Source organism: Salarias fasciatus, chromosome 10, assembly GCF_902148845.1.
Source record: "Salarias fasciatus chromosome 10, fSalaFa1.1, whole genome shotgun sequence".
NCBI lineage: Eukaryota > Metazoa > Chordata > Actinopteri > Blenniiformes > Blenniidae > Salarias > Salarias fasciatus.
In genome coordinates this window covers 25414210-25436450 of record NC_043754.1, presented here as the reverse complement: position 1 = coordinate 25436450, position 22241 = coordinate 25414210, and positions in this window count along the sequence as shown.

Genomic DNA, 22241 nt, shown 5'->3' with positions numbered 1-22241 from the left:
AACGCGGTCTCAAATTCTGGCTGCTGCGCGGACGTGTGCGGACCGGTCCGCGCGGACCCTAGCGGACAGGAATTCATGACGATTTTTACGTCACGCGGACCAACGCGGACAACGCGCACCCACGCGGACATGTGAAGCATGGACGGGCCTTAACTGTTAGCTAGCTTCAGCAGCTAGCGAGAGAGTCAGAATGCTAATGGCGTTTATGTCACACACCGTGATGCTAATCTCCGTCTCCTCATGTCTTTTTTTTTTTTATTATTAATCTTTTTTAAGTGGCAATACAATACAAGGCAGCAAAAATATTACACACATTCTCTGCCTTTTTTTTTTTTTTTTTTTTTTTTTTTTTTTAACATAACAGTCGAACATTAGAACATTGCCGTCTCCTCATGTCTACATGTAAACTGTCCCAGGACTCTCTGGAGGTCTTTCTGGAGGTTCGTCCTGTTTTGTCTTCCTCTTTCAGCGGTTTGACTCGGTCAGAGGTCGCCTGTATGGAGTTTGGTTATAATGCTTTAATTAGGATTTTCTTTTATCAGGCTTCTTCCTGTTCTCTGCATGAAATAAATCAAAATCACCCAAGGTCAGGAAGTAAAATTTGATTCAATGATGGAAGTTTGGAGCTTGATGAGAGAACTATTCAAGAAAACAAAAGAAAATGAACGTAAGATGCCTGATGTTTCCGAACAACGAGCCGAGCTGAGCTGAAGCCACGTGAATCTCCGGTGAGGACGCAGCAGCGCTGCAGCTAATGGAAACAGTAAATCACAGGCCTTGAGGGGTTCTTCCTTAGCTGGGAGGCTGATCCGCATTATTAGCCCGAAGGAGGAAGCAATTCCAAGCGGAGTGTGTCGGGCTTGATGTTTCAATCAGAGCTGCACGAGTGCTGCACTTCCTGGTGCCTCCAACAAGCCCTTCAGCTCAGGTGAGAGCAGGACCGCCGGCCTCCTTTTCAAACGTTTGGATGAGTAATTTTGGCCTTGTGAGGTGAGTCTGCCGCGGTTTAAATTGGGTGGGAGCGTACGCTGCTTTCTTTGTGAAATTGGTGGTAACAGCTGTAGCTGGAGGGCTCGTGATGCAACGCGCTCTCTCCTAATGGTTTTACAATATTTCAGCGATTCACAATTCGAGTTTCTAACAAGGAAAAACAAGAAAAGAGGCTGAGATGTTTCATCAGGATGTAGCAGTGCAGATGATATTCTCTATTTCACACCTTTGTTCTGTCAGCTGGAACACGGTTTTTACACAACAGACCCAAATATTGCACCATTTTATCAAAATACTCCACAGAAAACTTTGTACATCAAACAGGTTTAGGCTGTTAAGCTGGGCCTTGAAAACCGCAGTCTGCAGTCCAGGACCCCGATCCAGTCCAGGACCAATGATCCAGTCCAGGATCCAGGTTTAAAACGAGCTATAACTGTATGGCAGGTTTTTAATCAACTCTTCTTGACAGCCCAGAGAAAATGACTGTATCTTATTGTGAAACGAGGCTGACGACACGCTGACATCCTGGACGCCGTGGTGACTGATTTTCATCGGCTGGAGGCTGACATGACTTCCTTCTTATTGTTTTCCACTGTTGAGATTTGATACGTCTTGTTTTCTGTGTGCGTGATTTTGTTACAAAAGACAACCAACAGCACCAACTAGTGGCCCGACATCATTTCCAGAAACAAAGATTTTCTGAAACAGAAATGAGAACTCCATTTTTACCTGGAGCGTTGTGTCACGGGCCCTGGAGCAGCTCTCCCAGTCTGTGGAAGCCGTTCACTGTGTGATGGCGTCTGGATCTCACCAGGTCAGATAATTGACTTTGCATTTTTCCTGAGTGACTGCAGCTGAAAGAGTTGATGGACAGGTAAAAGCAGAGGAGCGTCTGACCTTCAGCTGCGGCTCACTGCCGCCAGCAGCCTGCTGCTGCAGCCAGGCTTCAGAAAACTCTGGAGAAACAAGGCGGAGGGAAAAGCAAAGCTCAGCCTCATCTTCTCCCACTTTACATTTGTTGCAATCTTCCTGGCGGCGAGAGAGCAGGCACGGCTCGGCCAAACACTAGTTTAGCTAAAGTGGGATGTCTCTTCCTGTTGTTGTTTCCATCATTCGGTTCCATCGCTCCCAGGCCCCCCGGGACCATCCGGGACTGCAGGTGTTTTGGTGCTTTGCTCGCAGTGGAGTGAGAGGTGAAAGAGATCCACAGATTCAGGTAAACTCCTCCAATAACACTTTGTTTATAATCAAACTACTGCGATATCACACTGATGGGTTAGGAGAGTAAGAGTCTCCGTCCGTCCCTCCGCTGTGGACAGAGGGGAGGTCTTCGTGGTTCGCCCAGAGCGGAGCAGCAGGACAGACGGTCCGGCGCAGGTCCAACCTGGACATGCAAATGACAGCGAGGCTCGTTCCACACATCGTTCTGTATTCCCGATCAGTGGAGCGGAGGCTGAGTGTGTGGAGGCGGAGCCGCCGGAGAGCAGCTGAGTTTACAGGTTAACGACCGCACCGCCGGCTTTAAATACCTGAGTTAATTAAGTGAATGCCAGGAAGTTTTCCTTTTGAACCCTGGCGATGCTGATGCTTTTCACTGACGAAAACCCTGAACTGAATGCTTCATCATCACCAGGCAGAGCTGGCATGTTAAGTTGAAGAGGAAAATGTGTTTCTTTTTTTTCCATGAATTGATTCAGGAAGTGTTTTAGATGCTTCATTATTCAGTTTCTGTGACCCTCGTTTACATAAAAACTGCTGCAGAAGATGAATAAACAGACAGGCTGAGCTTTAAAATCAAACACAGAGCAGAATTCTCTTAAACCTCCTCACCTCATCCTCTTCAAGGAGTTTTTCTACATATGAAAGTTTGAAAACTTTGGAATTCAGACGATGGCAGACTGTCTTTATCCCCTTCTGGTGGGATCGGGTATTTAGAAAAAGAAATTTCCACGCAGGCTGAGTTTGAAAGCAAAGCTCTGCTGCACACTGAGTGACAATATCCAGCTTCTCCGACCACCGCGGAGCTTCCTTCTCTCTTTCTGTGCTTCCTTATCCCTCCACGCTGCCACAGGGCTCCCGCTGAGGGTGGAGCAGGGCGAAGCAGCGAGTTAAAGATTAGCCTGAGCAGAGACGAGGTTTTTGCATTCTGGCGGCACCGAGGCAGACCGAAGTCAGCATTCCCACCTTGGAGGACGCTCCATCAGCGACGACACGGCGGGCCTCCGCCCTCAGAGTCTGATTGCTCCAACCGAGAATCCCCAGCCATGCATAGTTAAGCTCTGGTTCAGGTTTTTCTGTCCGCCGTCCTGCTGGTCTGTGGTGTAGAACGGTTCGGGGCCTGATGGAGTAAACAAGGCCTGAATCAATGGGAACGCACCGAGATGTAAAACCTGATCCAGAGCTGGAAGCGTGGATATGTGGAGACAACAGCTGCTGAAACTTTGCTCACGACGTCGTCTAAATAGGCTTTTCCAAGTATTAGTGTGGAAATTAGTGTCTTCTGACGACTGCCTCAGACTCACGTCTCTCTCCTCTGCTCCCTTCCATTACCTGGAAGTGACTGATGCCCGGCGGAGGCTGCCGAGACGGCGGCGCGGCGGCGTCCTCGTCCCGCTGACGGTCATTACCGCGCGCGCTTTCCTCCTGAACGGCAGCGAGCGAACCGCAGGATCTCTCCGAGGCTGCAGGCCTGGCCACGGCTGAGACGCTCATCGTCGTCTCATTTGCTAAACTATTCTGCCTCCAATTTGCCTTTTCACTCAGTCTTTGTTGATGCTCTCTGCCCCCCCCCCCCCTCCCCATCTCTCTTTCGTCGCCGTGGACTGAATGCTAATGAGCGTCGCAGAGGCCATCGGCTGCGTGGGCGGCGCCGCTGCCATTAGCGGCATTTCGCTCTGACTTCACAGCAAAATAAAGACAGGATGTTTTATTTAGCTAAATAAACCAAGAGCGGAGCGAGCAGATCTGTGAGACGATACACTTCTTTGTGGCGGTTGTTGTTGTTGTTGTTGTTGTCGTTGTTGTTGCCGTCGTTGTTATTGTTGTTGTGGTTATCTCGGCCATGAATCGCACAGTGTTGGGAGTCTGGGGCTGAATTATAACGTTCGGAGGGGAGATTAGATTAGAGAACTCCGGTCATGCAGCGTGAATTTACAACAGGACATTTTTCAAAACATAAATTTAGAGAGAGGGAGGATTCAGGTTCGGTCCCGCATCGTCGAGTCAAAGAAACAAAACAACACAAAACACAAAGTCAGAAAATGTGTGTTTAGGAAAATGATTCCATGTCATAATAAATCTTATCCAGAGGAAATCCTGATGAAGTTTCCATGTGGAAACCAGAAGTTCAGAATGTGCATTTTTCAACACTTTCCAACACTTAAAGTGACATAAAGTGAATTAAATGCGGACGCACCTATTTCCTCGGTCTTTTCATTCAAACTGCAGCCACAAATACCGGCTCGCATCCTCATGAAAGATTTATTTCTTTGTCTTTGTTGCTGCTTTGCGCGTTCGGTCATAATAAATGCAACATTATTCACAGCCGGTCTCGACTTACAGTACAGCCCGGCGCATCTGCAGAGCAGCCTCTCATCAGCGAGCGGCCGAGCGGCCCACGTTTTACTCTCCTTTTATTCTTCCTTTGATCATCCTCCGTGATGTGGAAAAATCAAATACTGAAGAAATAGATGGAGAAAGTGTGTTCTGGACACGGCTGCACAATAAAACCGGTGCTTCTTGCAGGTTTTATTTCCTTCTTCCCATGTGGCTGCTGGAGGGACGATCAGTGGAGGAAACGGTGACGGAGACGACATGTTCAGTCTGTCTGCGGCTTCCATGAGCAACAGCCACAGGAAAGAGAAGCAGATGATTCCTGAGCGCTGGACTCGGTTTACCCGGCAGAAGACGGACATGTTGAGAGACACGTCCTCCACTTCCATCCATCCATCCATCCATCCATCCATCCATCCATCATCCTCGTATCAGTGTTTAGGATCAGCGGACGAGTAATTCATCTGTCACATATTCAAACTTCCTGGATTACTGGGAGGAAGTAAAACCACCCGACGCCCAGGGAGAACATGCTGACTCTGCACACAAGGGCAGGTTTTTATTCCCATCTGGACCCGATACAAAATACTCTGTAGTAACACTGTCGTCTAGTTCCATTTGTACATCCATCCAACATCCATCTGTCATCCATCCATCAACCATCCATCATCCATCAACTGTCCATCCATCCCTCAAGCATCCATTCAATCACCCGTCCATCTCTCCTACCACCAGGGGCGGATCTAGGATTCTAGGAGATCAGGGGCTTAGCCCTGAGGGTGCAGATGCCGATCCATTTTTTCCGGCATTTTTTGTGCCACGCATACTAAACTGTCTTTATTTTATTTATTTATTTATTTATTTTTTTACATCAACTTACCACCAATTGAAAGCTGAGAAAGGCACAGAGAACACTTAAAAATCAGACCCTGCAAATGTCTGACCACCAGCAGCCTTGAAGTCATTGTTTTATGCCTCATGTCCACTGAAAGAAAAAAAATCTAAAATACAAAAGTTATTCAGACTGATCATAAACTAAAGAAATAAAATACCTTATTTCCTTACTGCAGGCTCCCTGTGATCCTGGCTGGCACCTCTGCTGTCCTTTACTGCTCTGTTCTTCAATCCTGTCCTCAAATCCTGTCTTCAATCCTCCTGTCTCTTCTCTTTTGCTTTCTCTGCACATTTTCTATGATTTCCTGTTCATTTTCCCCCTCACTCTTTCACTCCTTCCTCTCTTCTGTCTCTGTTACTCTTTAAATACAATATTTCAGAGTTTTTTTCAAGAATTTCATGTCTTGTCATGTCTTTTTTTGAATGTTAAAAGAGGATCATCTCCTGTCTTTTCCTCTTCACTCACACATGAACCAAAATAAATAAAAATGTTTAGAAATAAAACCTATGAAACATACTGATATATTGAGCTTAAATGTTTGAAATGTTTCTTGATGAGATTAGAAAATTCTCCCTCTTCTTTAAATAAATGAACTGTTTTAAACTCCCTTGGATTAGCTGGAAAATACATCATGATTAACTGTTGATTGAACCACCCAGAAGTGTACATATTAGCTAAAATTAGAACAAGCTTAAACATCTGCAGTAGTAATATACAGTATAATAATCCAAAAACATCCTATATAATGGCAAAGCAGTGACAGGGAGCACTTTTCTGCACAATGAATACTTTAATCATTTTGCTAGTAATACTTTTCATTCATATTTCATGATCCTGGAATGTAACATTGATCTTGCTGTCTTTCATTTTCAGTGCGGTTGTGTTGTTGTTGGTATAGGGCCTGGGATCGTGACGTCATCACTTGGAGTCGCGGCCATGTTGGCCGCTCTCTCCCGTTGTTTACTTGGACCGCGAGCGCAGTGTGTACAGACGTGCTGTCATCGCTCGTGCGGACACGTTCGCTATTTTTTTTCAATCTACAATTCCAACCCTGCCCAGACGTTGTTGTGTTGTCACACAAGATCGCCAGGTTAAAAAGATCCAAAACGGACTTTGTGTTTATCACTTTCCTGCTTGGAAGGGCCATCAAGGAGAACAAGTTTCTGACTACATCTCGCCGTCTCGCTTGGATTGCGGCTGTAAGACGACCAAACTTAACCTTTCATTGCATTCCAATGTGGGACTTCTATGCGCGGAGGTAAAGATTCCTGTCTTCACAAAATTCCGCTGTCAGCTGGATGCAACAGATGGAGAGCACCAGAAAAATTGCCCACCTCCTCATTCACGTCGGAAGGGTAACCGGAACCATCCGCAACAAACACACTATGCTATCTGTGAAAGCAACAATTCACATGGTTTTGCCCTGCAAGGATGAGGATCTGACTTTCCTTGATAAGATAATTACTGTATGTTGCTCGCTGACAAACATGAGCCCAAGTGTGCTGAAATAAATACCTGTTAACTGGAGCTATAAATGTCTGTGGTATCCTTACCCACTATTTCTTTAAATAAACACACTGAAATGTATTTCAGTTGTTTGGGGGTTTTTTTTTGTTTTTTTTTGGTGTTTATTGAAATGAAGTGTCTCGTAACACATGCAGCCTGCAGTTCTGTCAAAATGAACGAAATGACCTCAGCTAACAACACAACCGAAGAAAATACAGTAAGTTGATAACCGTTCAAACCGTTAATAACTGCGATTTTTTCAAGATAACGGCTCCTGGCTTCCTTATTAAGCGTAAGTTGATATATAGCCGACCCTTTTCGGCATTTCAGCATTTTTCTTGCTTTCTGCAGCTCTAATCGTACGTCTTCTCCTGCTCATGTCTGGGTTTGTTATGTGTTTGTTTACACTCGTGAGCGGCCAACATGTCTGCCACTCCCCACAATGCAAAGCGTGATCCCAAGCCCTATTAGCTGATAATACTGATAGCCAGCGAGCAAAATCAGTCAGAGTTTCACAAACCGGGAACATCAACCCGTGTAGCAGCTGCTGCTGCTGCTGCTGCTGCTGCTGGTGGCGAGGTCTGCTTTTTAGAAAAAAGCTTTAGACATCCATTATGAGTCGACTCTGGTCAGCAGTAGAATCAAGGAGCAGCGACTGGCGCGCATAGACGTGAAGGCTTCTTCTTCTGGACAGGCGGCAGACTGCCGGCTGCTCTCCAGCGCATGCTGCCACTCTCTGGTGAATTCCAGTACTGCACATAATACTCAGACCAGCTCGGATCAGCGATCCGGGGCTCCTGACAAAACATCCGGGGCTTGAGCCCAAGTAGCCCCCCCCTAGATCCGCCTATGCCTACCATCCAACCACCCATCCATCAATCGATCATGCATCCATCCATCAAAACAAAACAAAAACATGCTAAAGCCTCTTAAAACTCTTCACCAGCAGACAGTTTGAAACCAGAAACCTTTGTCAGTCTGCTGCTCTGCATGCTGTGGCGTTTTCTTCCCTGTTTCCCCTCCCTCTCTGTTCAGTCTCTGTGTGGGCGGAGTCAGCGTGTCGGGTGGAGCGGCACACCTGGAGACCGTCCTCGTCGTTTCCTCCAGAAAGTATCCAGCTCCTCCTCCATTCCTCCCCAGATCGTCTGTTTCCCCGACGTGGTTCCAGGTTTTGTGAAGCTGCTACACACACACACACACACACACACACACACACACACACACACACACACACACACACACACAATCACAAGTTTTTCATCAGATCCATATTTCACAAGCTGCAACTTTTTGATGCCAGTTCCCAGAGTGAATAAATCTGAAAACACTCGGTGACTTAGAAGTGCTGAAACGTCCACAGGAAGACTGCGGTGCCGCCGTGAAGCTGGCTCACCGGTTGCTGCTGTGCTGCCGTAGTTCTGTCGTTTGGGACTGTTCTCAAGTTAAAAAGCATCGTTTTTGGTTTTTGTTTCAGAAAAGTGTCACATGAAAACGACAGATATGTACATGGAAACAGCAGAAATGCTCAAATTGATGTAGTTGGATTGGGAGTCAAGACTTTCTGGAGGCCGCCATTGTTGTTACTGTCATCTACTGAGCATGTTTTCAAAAATCTGCATTTTCAGTGGCTTCGAGCATCATTGTCGTGTAAACAGACACCAAAAACACATTAAAACTTTTCCAGTTTCACCTGAAAGCATGTTTTAAACCAGGCCTGAGACTGAACCAACTCACAAATCAGCTGTGATCACAAATCAAGCAGCTCCATTATCAGTTTTCAGTAGCGTGTCTGACGCTGAGCTTGAGCTATGCCTCAGAGGAACCTCAGTGGGATGCCCCTTAGTTTGGGAACAGATCCATGAAAATACATATTTCTAATTTTCAAACTGTTTTCCTGCAACTTTTCCTTTCAAATCGAAAATGGGAGCAGAGTGTTTAGAAGATAAAAGTTTATATTCCGTTTTCTTTTTTCCATCTAAATCAACGGTCAGCTTGTTGACAGAATCGATCTTTGGAGGAACCTTCGATTGTGTTTGTTTGATTCAGAATCCAGTGTAAAGACGCCCTGGGGACGTTTTCAAACTGCTCACGTTTTGCTCTTAAACCCAGATTCCTTCATCTCTGCAGACTGTGCGGCTTTGTTGTTGCTGCTGCGGTGAAGTGATGAGGCTTGTTTACAGAGGAGCCGAGTGAAAGTGGGGAAGCATGGAGTCAGAGACAGCGGAGGAATGAGGAAAACCAAGAATGGATTTTTCGATCTGAGGCGAAGTCGCACCGCTCTGTGTTTATTCTGACGAACCTGCCGAGCAGAAGCACCAGCGGCGTCTTTTCATTGTTGCTAGGAAACTAAACTAATGACATTAACAATTGCAGTGGTTGAAACACTCGAAGCAGTCGGAATTCCTCCTCAGCTGAATGGAGTCGAGGCGAAGAGAAGAAAGAAGAAAAATCTGACGTGACAGACCGGACTGAAAGTCAAGGACTTGCTGAACGTCCCCCGAAACAAACGGCAGCGTCGCTCTTTAAGGTCTGACAGAGACTCAGAGTGCAGCTGAAGTCATCCTGCACCGCATTCTTTCCAGAACACGGAGTTAAGGATGAGGATCAGTGGGCACAGAAGAGGAGGGAGCACTGAGACTTGAATTGAGGATAATTTGGAACATTATTTCTTTTAATTGTCTTTGAGGTACATCTCAGGCAGAGGAGACAGATGTGAGACGAGTTTTAGTGCCACAAGTTCTTCAAAACTCAACATTGCTCTGTTTTATAGATGCACCACGTGTTTTTTTAGGCCTCATCTTCAGACTGAACTTTCCATTCTGAATCAGATATTGACACTGTTATTAATTTGGGTGAAATCAGAAGATTATATCAGCCTTCATCTTCTCATCTCATTGTTTAATTACTTTCCACACAGAGGTTTGTTATCTGTTCTGCTGAATCTCGATCAGGGCTGAAAGCAGGAACTGTCTTCAAACTGAAAACTCTTTCAAAAAGGAAACAAACTGCTCAATGTGAACCGTAGCCACACCAGAACATCTCATCTGACTCCACAGCAGGACGTAACAGAACGTATGGAATGTTCTGGAGCTGCAGTCAGAACTGAACGGAACTTTAGCCTGACAATAAACACATGAATTAATAGTGATGAAAACATTTTCTTCTGCCATTAAAGGGGCTGTATCATGCAAAATTCACTTTTTGTATGTTTTAACCTTGTTATATAGTTATGTACTCACCTAAAACTCCCCCAAAGCGTTTTTTTCCCTCCGTGCCTGCGTGTTTAAGCTTTCCCAGTGTTTGTGCTGCTCAGAGAGGCAGCCCCTCCCGCACCGTGAAAACGCTCTGTTTTCCCACGTTCACGTCACACGGTGAAGATGGCTCCCCTGAGCCTCCCTCCTGCAGGCCCTCGGCAATCAGCGTTGCTGCTTTTTGTAACTCCGATTTCGAGGATAAACTTTGACCATCGTCTGAAAGCAACAGTCCAGCAAGAGCAAGAGTCGGAAGGGTCTGAAGGGTCTGAAGGGTCTGAAGGGTCTGGAGGGTCTGAAGGGTCTGAAGGGTCTGGAGGGTCTGCGCTTGGTGAGTTTCTCACAGGAAAAGACGTTTTTGCGTGTGGAGAAGCCAGAGCTAAAGAGCTAAAGCTAGCTAGTGTATTTGTTTTGAAGCACTGACTGGTTGAAGTAGCTGTCAGTCAAAGTCCACAGGGGGAGAGGCGGGATTTTCAGTGAAACGGAGCGTTTTCTCTTCCGGGTTTCAGAATTAGCCCCAGAAAATCTTTTATTTCACACAAAATTACTTTTCCTTAGCGCCAAAAATAAACTATTACCATGTTAATGCCATTTCTAGGGTTTGGACTAGCTAAAAAAGCAGGATACAGCCCCTTTAATTTCAAATTGCTCACTTCTTCGTTTTCAAATCCTTGCTGTTTCAATGTTAACATTTTCTGAAGTTATGGTCTTTCACCTGACAGGTCAAAGTTCAGAGTGTTTCAGGAAGTGACATGTCGACACGTTCCTCTCATGGTTGGGTGAGTTCTTTTTCCCTCTCCCAGCACTCTGGGTTTGCCTCCATGTCTCTGATGACCGCCTGCTGTGTTCCTCATTATTTGGTCTTGTGGTTTCATCCCCGGCACGTCGCCGCGGCGCTCTTCCTGTTGACATAAACAACATTTGATTAAGGGCCGTTTTGCCACTTGTGGGTACTTCAGCGGTCGGGAGCAGAAAGGATTTGCTCTCTCTCTGTGTTAATGCTGAGTCCTTTACCTGATTATTCTCACTGGACCTCAGGAAGGGGAGATAGACGGGGTAGAGAGGGGGTAAGAGGGGAGTCGTAGAGTGCATACATTATGTATCATATCCTACAGTGAAGACGACAGCAGTGCGAGTAGGAGCGGGAAGGGCCGGCGGTGCCTCGAATGCTAATGAGGGAGCTGGAAACCGCTGGAAGCAACGTGTGATTAGAGGCAGGAGTCACGGTGAACACAGCCCAGCGCCGGAGTCCCGGAAAACACAGGCTGCAGCAAAACAAGAGTTTGGGGAGTTATTTTGGGCTTCTGATAAAAGATCAAAGTTGTGATTACAGATCAGAGATACGAGGAAAACAGGGACGATGTCCTCATCACGCGGCCGTGGACACAGACAGCTGTGGACTTACTGGTGTTAAGGGGGGCTAAGGGGTTATGTGAACTGAAAGGTGAACTAAATTCACCATTTTCTCAGCCTTTTCATCTTCAGATATTGCTGGAAATCAGAATTAGGTCACATTTGCCTGCAGTGTGAACGGAGAACATGCTTAAAGGCCTCAGTATACTCCCCCGTCGCCGCCACGGCGTTCCTAAGCCGGCAACCCTACGCCGCCACTGAACATATCTTGCTTCTGCGTCAAGGGAACACCCTCCTCTGCCAAGCCGCTAGCAGTCACAACAACAATGCGGCTTCCGTAGCTCCGACTTTACCTAGACATAGATCTATAGACATAGATTTCTAGATGTACGTATCTAGACACGCGTGCATTTACCGAACATATATCTGCATATATGACATATCTGGACACTGGGCTGTGGTGGAGGAGAGGCTGAGCGGACCGTGATGAAATATTGGTGAAACTAATGAGCTTTTGGACGATTAAAGCCGTTTTAGAAGCGGCTCGACACATAGCCCCGTCTGCTAACAGTGCTAACACTGCTAACAGTATAGGGATGATGTGCGCCGCTCAATTTTGGATCTAAATTTCTCCCAAAGCACTGTTCGGATCAGAAAGGCATTCCGGGTGAGTTCTACTTTATTCTATAAACAACGCGAAAGCGAACCAATCACAGCCCTCGAAGTTCACGTCACCACGCGTCACCTTGACGCGAAGTCATGATTTTCGGGAGGTGCACGTCAAGCCCCGGCGTAGCCCGTCGCAGGAACGCTGTCGCGGTGACGGGGGAGCATACTGAGGCCGTAAGAGTGATGTTAGGATTCATGGAGGAAAGAAGCTTTTCATCTGCCACGATTTTAACCAGAACATCTGAGAGCACCTTCCAGCCTGGCTGCAGAAGCTCACAGCTGGGGGGCCAGAAACCGCAAACCAGACCCTCAAGACTGACTGAAGGCTGATTGGCCCTCCACAGGACGCACCCCTGCTCCCCCCCGCCCCGTCATGGTGTCTTCTGTTCCAGCACGTGGCTTCGGTTCCTGGGTTCTATTCTGTCTCGGCTTCCTGAAGTCTGGTGGGTGTTCAGGAAGCACAGAGCCTCCACACAGCCAGTTAGCCAGAACAGCTAATGGCTCAGGCTAACAGAGAGCAGGCCTAATCCTCAAACCACAGGCCATACAAGCGAGCTAACAGCTAACAGAGAGCTAACGGCCAACAGAGAGCTAACAGCTAACAGAGAGCAGGCCTGATCCTCAAACCACAGGCCATAGAAGCTAGCTAACAGCTAACAGAGAGCTAACGGCCAACAGAGAGCTAACAGCTAACAGAGAGCAGGCCTGATCCTCAAACCACAGGACATAGAAGCTAGCTAACAGCTAACAGAGAGCTAACGGCCAACAGAGAGCTAACAGCTAACGGAGAGCAGGCCTGATCCTCAAACCACAGGACATAGAAGCTAGCTAACAGCTAATAGAGAGCTAACGGCCAACAGAGAGCTAACAACAGAGAGCAGGCTTAATCCTCAAACCACAGGACATAGAAGCTAGCTTACAGCGAACAGAGAGCAGGCTAGCATCCAGCGTAAAGCAAGGAAGACTCAGAACAGGCCGTTATGAATGAAGTGTCGACTTCTGTGTCAAGAACTCCAAAATCCTTCAGGTTTTGCTATTAAATTTGACAACTGTGAATAATCTAGTCGTTAATCTAAATCCCAAATTAGTAATTTAACCTATTTTATGAGACTAATATCAACTGACTATCATTTCCACATAACAGGTGCTGCCCTGAGGTTATCTGATGTATATCAGATCATAATTCTTTTAAAAATTATGAGCTGTCTTTAATAATCATCCATTGTTACCGATAGCCACACTGAGCATGAAGTTGGTCCCCAGCATAATGATGCTCCTCAGTTAATTCCAAACAATGATTTATTCTGTCTTTTCGGCCTGAGATGGATGCTCGACCCATCCAGAGTGAGGTTTATCTTGGTCCTCCAGTCATCTGGGATCAGCTGGATCTCCCTGTGACTCTGCTGGACCCTGTTCAGACTGAGTTCACCTTGAGACCCCGACCCCCTCACAGCCAGTCTCTTACTGATGCTTCCTGTCTGATATTGTCTCCGGTCTGGCAACATCCAGTAAGCTACAGCTGCAGGTTTTGGTTCTGGTCAAACTCAGATCCATGTTAATTACTGTTACTGAACCATAAAGAAAACTTAGGGTTGAAAAAAAAAAAACAAAACCAAAAAACAAACAGAAAACTGTCCAAGCCAAGCCAATTCCCGTCCGATCCCTTGATTCCGCCCACAGAGACTCAGACTCAGAGCTGCTTTATCTGCTCCACTCCCCGTTGGGTCGTCAGCGCTAATCCCGGAGGATGGAGGGTCTGGCCAGCAGATCCGGGAGTGTGATTATCGAACGGCCGAACTGTCCGCCCGCTGCGCGGCTGGAGATGGCCGCTGACGGCGAAATGACGATGGCCTCGGCGTTCGGGATAGATGCCGTGATTGAGGCGGCCAACGTGAGAAGAATTTTAAATGTTTCTCTATCATCTTTGAATGAATTTTACATAAGAGGAAATAAACAACTGCAGCATTATTTTACATTTCTGAAGGAAATTACAGACAATACGAGGACTTTTCATTAACAAATGTTCATAATATTAAATTAAAAAGGCCATGCTTCCTTCTTATTTCAAAGGATTTATCATCTGCAACCAAATGGAAATGGTGCGAATCCTGTTTTGTATAATTAATGTCATGTAATGTCACCTCTTCCCTCCTCTCTTGGCTTTGTATTATCTCGTGAAGGTTGGGATTAATTAAACATTGAATTCGTCGTTATTAGGTTCCTCGAGGTTGCTCATATTTTTCAGGTATTTCCTTCTGAATTAATTAAAAAGACAAACTTCAAGCGCGGGTGCATTTTGAAGCCACAACACCTCCGAGGGATTATTGTGGAACGGGGCCTCAAAGAAGCGAGCAGGAAAAGCAGGAGAGAAAAGTTGTGATTGTGACTTGAGTCGAGAATAACGGCGCTGATGGAGAAGTGACAGCCTAAAGAGAGCTTTCAGCGTATTCACCCGTAACTCTGCCGAGACGCGACCTTTGAACAACAAAGTGAAACTGCTGATGTTTTATTCACGGCGTTGGATTTACCTCTGACGGGTTCGCGCCCTGCTCTCCTAATGCCGTTTTCATGTAGTCGTCATTACGGGTACCTGACATGTAAATTCATGTATATTTTGTCGTCACATATGAATAAATAATACCTGACAAAAAAAAAAAGAAAGAAGACACGGTCTTTATGTAAGGGTTCAATTATCTTTCAGCGGCTGTGTGAGCGCCGGGACTTCCGAGAAAAGCTTCTTTCATGCAGCTGGTTTTGTAGTTCACACACGGTGTTCTTTGTAAAGGTGGCAGGAGCGATCGGCGGCGCCGCACTCGGGGCTTTGATGGCACACGTGCGTCGACGGCATTGTTCCAGTCAGGTCGGGAATATTCAGGCTTGCACGTGGGTGGACATTCGTCACAAAATAAAAGTGTAAAAAGTGCAAAAATGAAAGTGCAAATCCCTGAAATCAGTCAAATTTGAAGTTCAAGTTCTTGTTTTTCCTCTATTTTTCTCATTGTGTGTCTTCACAGTGCTCTGTTGCTGCAGCAGCTCTAAACAATTAGAAGAGAGAGTTTCTGTGGGTAAAACAGCTCCAAACTGTACATCAGCGGAGAAATTTGCCCGAAAGCCTCGACGCCGGCGCTTTGTCAAGGCTGAGCCGTGCGCTCAATGAGAGCGAGCGTCTCCCTGCTGCTACATGAAAACATTATCTGCTAATCTTTGCCCGTTGGCACAGACAGTTATTCATGAGCACTTAATACTCTTGGATCACCCTCCTGCTGGCTTTCTCCCTCTCCTTTTCCTTTTCTTCTTCTCCAAGTGGAAATGTGAAATGACTGCTGGGCTGATGGTCGCTGGCTTCGCTGCTGTTCGACGGTGAACAACAGGCCAGCTGGAGCGCGGTGATAATAAACACAACTTTGTTTTTATGGCAAATTTGGGAGCAGAGTTTTTTAAAGTTCTTTGACAGAAAAGCAGCTGATTCAGTTCTGAGTCACGTGTCGGTGGAGCCGATCCCCCAGGCGACGGTTCACATGGCGTCAGTAACAATGGGCAGGGTGTAGTTAACATGCCGGGCCACCAGGTGGTGCTGTAGTTTGTTTTTTTTCTTCTTGAGAGTGCTCCCCGTTTTAATTCCCCGTGCTACCTTGAGAGTGCAGGAGCCGTTCTAAGTTCTAAGACCAGTTCTAAGCTGCAGAATGTGTCCACCAGCCGGCGGGACGGGGTGTGAAGAGGCCTGACGAAGAGCTGAACGATGGATGAAAAACAAGCTGTGATCGAGGTAACTTCAGGAGAGAAATCTGAGGTATTTTTCAAAATAAAACTCAATGCAAAATGGACTTCACTTATATAGCGCTTTACCACTGCGAATCACATTGCCATGCAAGGCTCTCAATCCATCCACTGGGGGGCAGTGTGGAGCTCAGTGTCTTCGTCAAGGACACTTCAACATGTGGAATCAAACCGAAAACTTGATTGCGAGGCAACCAGTGAGCCAAGCCAGAGGAACCCTGACCATGAGGGTTAACCCTAACCTATAGCAACAGCAGTGATAGAACCCTCATCTTGCTTCCCTTGCCTCTTGATCGGGTCATTATGCAAAATGGAATCAGTTCTCAGTTAACTTATCTGGTTAAATAAATGAAGTGTCGGGATCAGCTGATACGCAAATCTGAAAAATCGTATCAGGGCGGAAAACTTGTGACGGTGACGTCTCCAGTAGTTTGTCCCTGATGAGCCTTCCCTCCATCCCTCCTCCTCCTCCTCCAGCTCTCTGCTGCTCCTGAACTCCACTGCATCCATGTTTACAGTGACGGAGTTCCACCTCAACATCCATTTATCAAAAAAAAAACTGGTGTTTTCAGCAACTTTGAGCATTGTCGTCATGTCAGCTGAAATCAAAACACAATGAAAGATTCATGTTTTCACTAGAACTTGTCATGGAAGTGATTTTCCCCTCTCTGAAAGATCTGCTTGTTCAAAAGTAACATTAGTCGCTAAACGGGAGTCAAACCTCCATCTCAACTATAAAATCCTACTATAAATTGTTTCTGGCTTCATTTTTTTTTAAGCTCCTGTCAGTGAACTATAGAGCCACATTCTTGCACATGTTCCGACATACAGCAGGTATACCGCAAAGACAGGTCTAATCCGTCTCCATCTCTCAGTAATTCAGAAAAGCATCAACACATGAATCGCATGCGTCACTCAGAAGCTTCGCTGGCGTGCGACTGTACCTCTCACCTGGAGTGCAGCCTGGGCGCCTGGTGCAGCGGCGGCGTTTCCACAGCAACCTGTGATATCGATTCTAATGAATCCGTATTGCTTTTAAAAATAGCTTCATAAAACAGAAGGGTGAACGCTCCTTCGTGTGCAGGTGCGTAGCCCTGCCGGTTCATCAGGATTGGAGAGTGTGTTTTAAGTACAGGCGTTCTGATGGACCGACGCTGGGTTCCAGGTGAACCCGGAGCCGTGGGAGTGTTCGACGGCGGATTGTTTGCGTGCGGTTCCATTCCAGCGGTAATGGATTCCCCGCTCCAAACCAATGAACTTTGAAGGGACGACAGCAAATTTGACTGATTACTTTTGGTGGGTGGCAGTGGCTTCGCTCACATGGCAGTCGTTATGCTGAGCCATTAGGCTGCGGGGGGCGGGGGCGGGGGCGGGGGGGGGGGGGGGGGGCACATTGCAGCCATTGCATTTCCTTGATGTTTGCAGACTCCGGCGGAGCGGCCGTGCAGGCCTCAGCCGTCACTTCCTCTTTCCAGACATCTCACATTAACAGGCAGGAGAGCTGAAGCATTGCGTTCGCCAGGATGACATTTCCCACCAGCGCCCCCCCCCCCCCCCCCCCCCCCCCCCCCCAATCCTCCACCTCCACCCGCCACTCCTCCATGGTTATCTGTCCTGTCACATGTTTACCTCTGCATGTGATTTACGTCGCTCCGCTGTTGTTCTGGAAGAGCCCGGACCCCCCCTCCCGCACCCGTTCACTCACTGTCTAATATTTACTCCATCACAGGCAGGCGCTGCCGGAGGGGGGGGGTTCCTGCTGATTTAACGCCCCTGCCTGTGAGCGTTTCTCTGGCCAACTTTCTGTAATGGTTTGAGCGCCGCCTTCAACAAATCAACTTATTTACAGGCGAACACGGGGGCCCATCATTCTCTGGTTATGGGCCGCTGTAGCCCCCCACCTCCACCCTCACCCCCCACCCCCCGCCAGCCCCCATTCCTCCCTTCTCTCATTTCATTCACAGCTGCTTTTGGGAAAAGCAAAAACTGCATTTTTACTTCAAACAATAAAGAAACTGTAAGTTCTGCATTATGTTCTCGACAAAGTATCACGTCAACTTTCTCATTTGGTTTTGACTGTTGTAACTATTAGGGGTTCTGTTCTCAATGTTCTACTGATTATCTAATGAGCCTGCCGGACAGATATGGGTTCAGGCATCTGCATGTTTAATGGGGAGAACTGACCACTGTCTGTCTGACTGCGACGGTAACAGAAACACTGAAACAGTGAAAACAGGCTCAACGGCTGCTGGAAGCATGAACTCACAAGAACTCTGACACACGACCTGAAAAAGACTGTTCTGCTCCTGTTTCTCAAGACTGTTGTTTTTTGCCTTTTTGAAGAGAAATTCTGTCTTCTGAGTACTGTGTTGATTGCTGAATGGTGAAGGCTGCGGTTCAGTCATTTTCCCTAACAGGGTTATTTCTGCAGCAACACATCATCAGTTTGGTAAAACTCACTGGTCGAACCCAAAAAGCCTTTTTTCCCACTTTCAAATAAAATGTAACCGGAGCTGCTGAAAACATTTCACCTTTATTTTGAGGCTCATGCAGCAGGTAAAGGTTCTATTTAAAACTGAATCTTATGATGCATTTATGAATTTTCAATTACAGCTTAGAACAATAAATATTTCATGACATGTTCGTCTGGTTTCAGCACTTTCACCGATGTGAATTATGACATTTTCTCTGTTTTGACCATATGGACTCAGTTGTGAACGTATTCCTTTGACCTCAAAGCTTGTTCTTTCAGAAATTGAGCTGACCTTCGATTTCCGACCCCAGACTGATGGCGTCCCTCTGTGCTTTTGGCTTCGTCTCCCGGTGTGGCTGCTTTATTTCAGTTTTGCTGCGTGAAGGTCGATGATGAACCTATTACAGGAACAGAACATGGAGCCACACAGGGTTGAAGGTGTAAAATCATCCTCTGTTCATAACGTTCTCTTTCAGTTTCTGTCAGCCTGCTGCTAATCACTTCATCACAGCTTTAATGGCACTAATGAGCCGCCGGAGGCGAGGGCAGCGGAATATCTGCCCGGCCAGAAAGAGCAAAGCTCAGTGCGTATCCAGGAGCTGGGAGGAAACACCTGGATGAGGAGAAGCGTTCGCGTCAAACTTGTGAGCGCGGCGACCCGAGCGCGAGCCGACGACGCCACAAATTATCTGCAATTTTGCGGCGGCGTCTTCAGCGCTTTTGAAAAGGCGTCGCTTCTCCACTTGATGCCCGCCGATTGGAGGTAACAGCATGGCGCTAATCACTTCATCAAAGCCAGAGCTGCATTTAACAGCTGCCCGAGGTGCGGCGGGCAATAACAAAACCTGATTTATTCAGTAAACAGGAGAGGTGAAGGCGCACGCCGCAGCCAGACAAAGGATTTCATTTATTTTTCTCGCCTCCTCGCTCCCATTATTGCAAATTGTTACTTTCCCCTTTGATTTATTCAGACATTTCTCAGTTTTTCCTCCCGTCTCTTCAGGTCAGACCACATTACTCGCATGAAGTGTTGGCACAAGAAGTCCTAATCCGAGTCCGGCGGAACGTTCTGTGTTCTCGGAATCAATCCAGACACATTTCTCCTTTCAGTGCGGATCGTTCCACTCTGCGCCTCACTCTCTGAACGCTTCACTCTCTGAATGCTTCACTCTCTGAACGCTTCACTCTCTGAACGCTTCACTCTCTGAACGCCTTCACCTAACTGAAACGCCTCACTCTCTGAACGCTTCACTCTCTGAATGCTTCACTCTCTGAACGCTTCACTCTCTGAACGCTTCACTCTCTGAATGCCTCACTCTCTGAAAGCCTCACTCTCTGAACACTTCACTTTCTGAACGCGTCACTCTCTGGATGCTTCACACTCTGAACGTGTCACTCTTTGAACGCGTCACTCTGAACGCGTCACTCTTTGAATGTGTCACTCTCTGAAAGCCTCACTCTCTGAACACCTCACTTGCTGAACACGTCACTCTGAACGCTTCACTCTTTGAACGCTTCACTCTCTGAACGCTTCACTCTCTGAACGCTTCACTCTCTGAACGCTTCACTCTCTGAATGCTTCACTCTCTGCTCTGGGGTCATTTAGGCCCGTTTACATGACGACGTTTCAGGTGAAAACACATCGTTTCAGGAAAGTTTCAGGTGACGGATGTGAGTCGGAGGAAACCACATGGGTGTATGGGTATGAGGTTTTTTTCCATTTGCTTCCCGGGGGCCGGTTTGGGCCCATAGAACTCATGCTTGACCCCCCCCCCCCCCCCCCCCCCCGGTATACATGATCCTACAGGTGAAGCTTCATGAGACTCTCAGCTCGTCTGAAGTGCGGCGGTGACTCAGCGGCTGCAGTGACTCACACGGCGCTGACAGCCGGCGTTAGCGTCACGGCGTCCAGACGGCCCTGCTGAAGAACACGGAACTAGAACCCGTCACGCTGATCCTCAGGAACAGCCTCCGTACCCACCCTGCAACAGCCACGCCTGCTACCTGCTACTCACAGTTTCTCTGAAATCTTCTGAAGAAAGATGCAGATGAAGCTTCTGCTTTTAGGATAAACTGGATTGGAGTGTCAGCCGGAGACGAGTCCAGTCCGGAGTCGAACCGCGGACCTGGATGTCCAACGTCAGGCACTCGTCTGCAGAAGACATCCAAGAGGAAACACTTCTGTTTCTCACCACTGAAAGAGCTGCATGTCTTCACTTTGCACATTTTCATTATAGTCACACACACACACACACACACACACACACACACACACACACACACACACACACACACACACACACACACACACTGATCCATGCCCCCTCCCTCGCCTGTGAAAAGGTCACTGGTGTTATTAAAGGTTGTTTTTCATGTCGCTTCTGCTCCATCAGATGAGAGATGGAGATGAGCGGGCTCCGCCGAGCCAGCTGGAGGTTCTGGAGGTTCCTGGTGGGAGTCCGACCCTCCACGCCGTGACGCCTCCATCAGAACAGCAGGGCCGCGAAGGCGGAGAGAGAGGGAGAGAAAGGATGTTTCCGGGTGCGGGACGGCTATTTGTTTCCTCGGTCTGTCTGCAGAGGATGATTCTGGAAGCTGCTGCCATTCTGTCATCATGGATTTCAGTTCAAACCAGCAGGTGTCTGCTCCGCTGCCGTCCCGCCGCCGTCCCACCGCCGTCCCGCCGCCGTCCCACCGCCGTCCCACCGCCGTCCCACCGCCGTCCCGCCGCCATCCTACAAGTGACGTCAGCTCAGAAGCTGTGCGTTTTAAGAGACTGAACGAGAGAAGAAAAAACGTGTATCATGTGTTTGAAAGAGAGCGTTTAAGTGAATCATTCTGCTTTAATAGCACATAAAGCAATCAGCAGTAATAACCGCAACCTGCTTTCTGTAGCTACTGCAAAGCGCTGCAGTCTGGAACTGTGTTATTATTGTTCCAGAAATTGCCTCGACTGGATGCTGAAGGCCTGGAGGGAAAAGAGGGACAGAGTGAGAGAGAGAGAGACAGAGAGAGAGAGAGAGAGAGAGAGAGAGAGAGAGAGAGAGAGAGAGAGAGAGATCTGGCTATAATGTCTGTATATAATACAATAATCAGTCTTTACACTGAGATTCATCTCAGTTCTGCCACAGAAGTCAGTTTCAAACCCAACAGAGGATTTTTTCAGGTTTTCTTCAGGTGAGATTTTGTTTGCAGACGACTTTTGACTTAATGATTTGAACACAAACGGCCGTACTTTCTTCTCCTGACACTGTTTCAGTAGTAAAAACAGAAAAGTAAGAAAGTAAACCTTTGCGCAACAAACAGAACAGTGTTTGGGTCGGTTTGTGCTGGGATCCTCCGAAAACAACAGCTTCGCTGCATGTTATTGTGAGGAAGAACATGAAAGCTACACCCAATAATCAACCCTAGATCGTACTGCTGTGAGGCTGCGCTGCTGTTCTCGTGCCTGTACAGCAAAGCTCTTTAAACTTAGAGAACACAGAAACAGATGCCGGCTCCATCCTCCTGCCCACAGCGTGTCTGGAGGGTTAAACCCTGAACGTTCCTTCTCAAACACTTTAAATCCTCACCTCTTCCGCCTCTGTGTGATTCTTCAATCCCCCTACCATCCACACAACAAGCGACAAAATGTTATTCTAATGCAAAGAAATGCGATGCGAGGTCCTGAACGAGCTTCTCGGGTGCGGAGATAATCTCTCTTCCTTTCATGTGAATCCCGCTCAGCCTGACGACAGGTATTACTCCCACTCCCCTCGTTTGTTGCAGACGGTGT